The sequence below is a fragment of the Echinops telfairi genome, unplaced genomic scaffold, assembly GCF_000313985.2.
Source record: "Echinops telfairi isolate 266 unplaced genomic scaffold, ASM31398v2 ScPeMD7_11;HRSCAF=52, whole genome shotgun sequence".
In the NCBI taxonomy this organism is placed as follows: Eukaryota; Metazoa; Chordata; class Mammalia; order Afrosoricida; family Tenrecidae; genus Echinops; species Echinops telfairi.
This window is the reverse complement of record NW_022103908.1, coordinates 15,622,932-15,628,965: the sequence shown is the minus strand read 5'-3', so window position 1 is coordinate 15,628,965 and position 6,034 is coordinate 15,622,932.

Sequence of the window (6,034 nt, the reverse complement as noted above, 5' to 3'; positions counted from 1 at the left end):
AACCAAGCAGGTTTACACCTAGAGCTAAGATTTACAGCAGCTTCTATCATTGCACTAATTCCAACTAATGGTTTTATAGAACAGAAATGCTCCGTGGAGTTTATTATTTATAATTTTTATGTAAACAACCAGACCTTTCTTTAGAGGCATTGCCAAATTTTATGCTACTAGCACAATAAGAACTACTTGCCCCACCCAAGGACTTTAGGGAGGAAATGAAATGATATACAGGAGAATTTATAATTTCCTCAAAGGAAATTGGATAAATAGTAATAGTTATTAGCATTATCCACTAGAAAAAAGGCACACTTTTATACTCATGCATTTACTTTCTAGGTTAGAGAAGAATTCTTAACAAGGATTGGATAACATTTTTATGATGGCTAATCTCATGACACTTTACTTGTATTGAGTTGATCATTTGATGGATATGTCTTAAAATGATATTCAAATACATTTGGCATCACACAGATAACATAGTGCTTCCTTCCAAACTCTACTAATATATTACAGATTTTATTGGAAAATGGGTTTATTATATTATTTTTAAATTTAAAAGCATAGAAATACTTTAACATGTAAAAATGTATGTGCTTATATGCACATTTAAAATAAAACAATTATCATTTGTATATAAATGCTCTCTATATACCTTTCTTTAAATGACAGAATAGAAATATGCTATGTCGAAATCTTTAAAAATATAATGCACTAGCATATTTATAATATGTGTAGTATGTTTAGTAAAAATATGGTTTTTGGAATGGACAAATTATTTTTGTTAAATTATGGCTTTTCTCGGTGTAAATTTAGAATTCCAAACCAGAGAGAGAATGTCTTATATAACACCCACACAGACAAAAAGCAAGGAGCTATATTTCAAGAAGGTTAAGTCACCTTTATTTGAATCTCAAAACTAGATTGCCCAAAACAAAACTATCATCTCAGAACTGCTTGCAGTCTGTTGGCAAATTTATTAGTTATCTGTTTGGGAGACAAGGTAAGCTGAGGAAAATAGGAGATGGAAAGCAAGAAATTGGCACAAAATCTTACATTTGCAATTTCTTGAAGATGAATACGCACAGGAGAATTCAGTATGTCCTAAATGATGTCAGTAATAGCACATTTTGCCAACATAATGAAATAATTCCAATAACTTATATGTAATATTTCTTACAAAGTCAATGAGCAAATTTAGTAATCATATCTCCCCAGGTTACAGTTAAGATATGAAATTGTTATTTTTACATGACAGGTAAGTAACCAGTTTCCTTTAATTAGACTAGATTAAGAGAAATGAAATGCTTTTGAAAATAGCAGTGGAATGGAATGTTGTCTTTCATCAGGAGCAGAATCATGTTAATGTCTTATGCTGTCTAGTTACCATGACAAATGGGCTGTAGTACATGCACACTTTAATTATTAACGCTGAAATTTGCTGAAATTGAAGTATTACTCTTAGGAAGAGCTATTACTACTGAAATGACCCATTTAATGGTGACCCATGGTATCAAAGTACACATTTAAATTGTTAATTAATAACAGCCCATTTCTGAAAATGTTAGCATGGGAGTTCAATAAAAATGCTAAGTAGGTCTCAAAAACCGCAGACAGTGTATTGACATATTAATTTACATTACTTATGTTAAACGTTTTAGTGGTGTTAGATACAAAGTCAAGACAATAATAATAAAAAATATTTTTAAATTAGCACCCAAAGGGTAAATTGCTAATCTTAGAAACTCCTTTTATTTTTTAATGTTTAGATTTAAAATATTTGCATGCAACGTGTTGTTTTTTTTAAAATTCACGGTCTACAGGAGAACAGTAACAACAGAGAAGAGGGAATCTTTTGGAATGATACATCATGATACTGATGAAGGATTTTTTTCCTGATAAGGGATTTCTGAGGAAATGATGGGTGGTGTGTATATAGAGAACAACTCGCGGCCATCATGTCGATTCTGACTCACAGCGACACCATAGAAAGAGTCGAACTCTCCGACTGTGTGTAACTGTGGGTTTCCAAGGCGGGTGACTCTTTAAGGGATAGACAGTTTCCTCTTTGTTCTGTGGAGTGGGTGGAGGTTTGGGACTTCTGTGTGGTATGCAGCCCAACACAAAACCATTACACCACCAGATGTATGTGCATAGTTCCTCCTAGATGACCTCCTCTAAACTCCGGTGCAAAAACCTGCAGTTCCAGACCAATTCTATTGCTTTTATACTTTTCTAGTACAGGGGAATGTAAATCTCTATAGAGTACAAATTAATTAAATTGTGAAATAGCATATCACAAAACAAAACAAAAAGACAGCTAAATTTGGAAATCCATATGCTGACATTTATATTCCAGAATCAACAATATGTTGTTTGTATTTAATTAATACAATGGAATATTAGCCAGTCATATAGAAAAACATCTTAATACATTATGGCATAGATGAACTGGGAAAAAAGTGAACTGAATGAGAAAAGTAGATACAAAAGACTAAATATTTTATGATTTTACTTCTTTAGAATGCTCAGAATAGACAAATTCATAGAGCTCAGAGTTCATTATCGATGACTAAGAGTGGGTAGAAAGAGATGTAGAGAGGTTTTGCATAAAGAATACACTTTTTTGGGTTGTTGTTAAGGGTGATAAAAATTAGATTCAGAAGAATTAACAATACATTTAGGTAATTTTCAGTTAATCTTTGTATATGCTCTGTGGCTTAGGTGTAACTTCATGTGTCTCAGGATCACGAACAGACTATTCTTTCTGCATTGAGTGTTCTTGACACATTATAAAAAAAGTCAATTGACCTTATATTAGTTTATTGTGGAATATCAAGGGTCCTAGTATATTTCAGTTCTCTAGTTTCCCAAAGAAAGTATCTCCTGTGCTTCTACTCCTGATCTTTCGATTCCTATTATGGACCTCAGTCAGGCTCTTTTGATCTAGACATCTATAAATGCTTAGTTTTTTTGGACATTGACAGCCTTTTCTCATGCCATATGATCTGAGACAGGTCAAATATAGACCAACAACTTGGTTTAGTTTGGCCATACAGCTTACTATTGAATAAATTCTGCTCTATTCCATATGACAACAGAAGCAAGGCTTCCTTTCTGTGGACATCACAGCCCGAGACCTCAACTAAGTCACAGAGCAGAGGCTCGTAGACAGCCCAGGTTTCACAACAATCTTGATGCAGCTTTTTTAATTTTTAAAATTCAGATATATGATTTTCAAATACTTTTTCACAACCCCAAAGCTGTCTCCTGTTAGTGAAAAAGTATTCAATGACAAAGTTTTTAATTTTGAAGAAATTCAAATGATATATTTTGTCTTCTAGAGTTCATGCTTTCAGTGTCATATCCATTTTTTAAAACTGTTTCAGATTTCCTGACATAAAACATTATCACTAAGCTGTGGTAACCAAAATAGTATAGTACTTGTATAAAGGTATACAAGAGGCTATAAAAACTTCATTAAAATTTCGAATTAGAAGATAATTGAATTTTTTGCATCCACTTTGTGTGTGTTTGTATTTATTATGTATGTGTGTGCATATGTATATATGTGCATATATGTTTACATAAGTGTGCATATATATACAATATATATTCATTTATGTAAATGTATAATATATATAAGCATATGCATCCATATATTCATATATAAATACATATACATGAATTACACACAGGTATAGACTATACATATGCATACATTGTTTATATATATACATCCATATATATTGATGTAATAACTTGCATATGCAGAAGACACAACCTTGTTTACTGAAAGATTGAAGCACTTGCTGGTGATCAGGGATTCCAGTCTTCAGTATGGCCAACAACTCAATGTAAAAAAAGACCCAAGTACCCCAACTGGACCCATAGGCAACATCATGAGAATGGAGAGAAGATTGAAGTTGGAAGGGTTTTTTTCCTTGCTTGGATGTATAATCAGTGCTCAGAGAAGTAGCAGTTAAGAAATCAAATGTGAATTGCTTTGAACAACTCAAATCTGTCTTGGAAGAAGTAAGGACTAAATGCTCCTTAGAAGTGAAGATGATGAGACTTCATCTTAAGTTCTTTTGCTATGCTGTCAGGAGAGACAGAGCTCTGAAGAAGGACATCGTGCTTTTCACAGTAGAGGGACAATGAAAAGGAAGGCCCTCGACAAGATGAATTGACCTGGTCGCTGCAGCAACGGGCTCATTGGTACATACCAGGCAGTATTTCTTTTCTATTGATCATAATGTCGCTATGGGTTAGAACCAATTTGATGTCACCTAACAACAAACATGCATGCATGTGTAGATATGTTTTTAAGAATGTGTGTGACGTGCCGAAAGATGGCAACGATGTAGGGACATCCGTCTTCAGTTCTCTGTGAGTGGTTGCAGGGCATGTGGGTGAGAGGACCAGTTTGGGGGATTCAGAACAATCCCTGGTCTTGAAGTGCCCCAGGGACCTTTTGCTGGCTTTCCCACAAGTGGTTCAGCTGCATTCACCATGACACGCATGACCCTGGATTTTCCCACACTTTAGACCCATGCATCACAATAACTTGTTTCCCAGCGTAGGCAACACATGCCAGTTTCCCTGGTTCTATCCAGCCCTGGAAACCCTACAAACCCTCCCTTTCCACTACCACATGCTTGTTACTGTTCCCTGCATGACCCACCCCAATCCATTGAGTTGCTTCCTCCCATTCCCCCTGACGACCCACTTATACCCGTGCATGGCCACCTGGCTGCACCAACATGTGCAACCCACCAATGCCCCAGTGCCACCTGCAAGTGACTCCATGCCACCTGCATGTGAGGCCCCTCACCACCCATATATTCCCTGAGTTGGAAGGAGGCCCAGGATATTATTCCTCTCTAGCATACCACAAGGACATCTGTGTGGACTTCTGAGGCCCCTGGACAATGTAGACCACTGTGGGCAGCAGATCTGAATTCAAATTGGGATAATTCCCTTGTGAAGACCCTGTATACTCCCCTAATAGCAATCACACAACTAGGCCCTTTAGTGAGCTAACCCCAGCTACCTAGAGAGAAAGCCTGCCCCAGTGAGACAGAGATTCTGCTTAAACCTGTATTATAGCTGGCTCTAGATGATAGTTAAACTTATTCTTATTAAATTCTGAGAAAGAAAACACAGAGGAATTGGAGCTCAGTAAATCAAGGTTACAAGGTAACCTTCCCTACCCTCCCCTGCAACCCAAGAATCCTTTATCCAGCAAAGCTTTTCATCAAATTGAATGAGAAATAAAAGTGTTCTCAAATAAGGAAATGTTTAGAGAATACATAAAAGTAAAAGTAGCATAACCAAAAATACCATTCAGTTCTTTATAGGCAGAAAACCCAAAACTGCAGCACACAAACATGAGATCACCACAGAATGCAACAATAACTAGAAACCCAAACACAGAAAATAGCACACAAGATATCATAGATCAGAAGAAGAAACGAAGACAGGATTAAACTCTTCACAGACTTACAACACCCTATAAACTGGGAAGAAAAAAAGATCAAATACAAACAGTAAAAGATGACAGCATCTAATCTGCAATTTGATTTAATTACACTGAATATTAATGGGCTAAATGAGCCCATGAAAAGACAAAGAGTAGCAGACTGGATTAAACAGCAAAATACAGCATGCTGCTGCCTTCAAGAGACACATCTCAAAGTCACAGACAAAAATAGACTGAGAGTCAACTGCTGGTAAAAAATATTTACAAAGATAATGGCAATAAAAAAATTTAAAAATCGTGGTTGGCAATATTAATCTCTGAAAAAAAATAGAAGTCAAGGTACACAAGAGAAGGAGAGATAATTTGCATTACATAATGCACAAGGGGTCATTAGACTAAGAACACGTAACCATAATACACTTATATATGCCTGTGGCTGTTACATAATCTTCTGTGAACTTAAGCGAAGGGGTGAAATCTAGCCTGTCAATGAGGTCATAGTCAATGAGGCCTCTATGTGGGCATGTTCTTCTCATGAGGACTCTGGGACTTTTT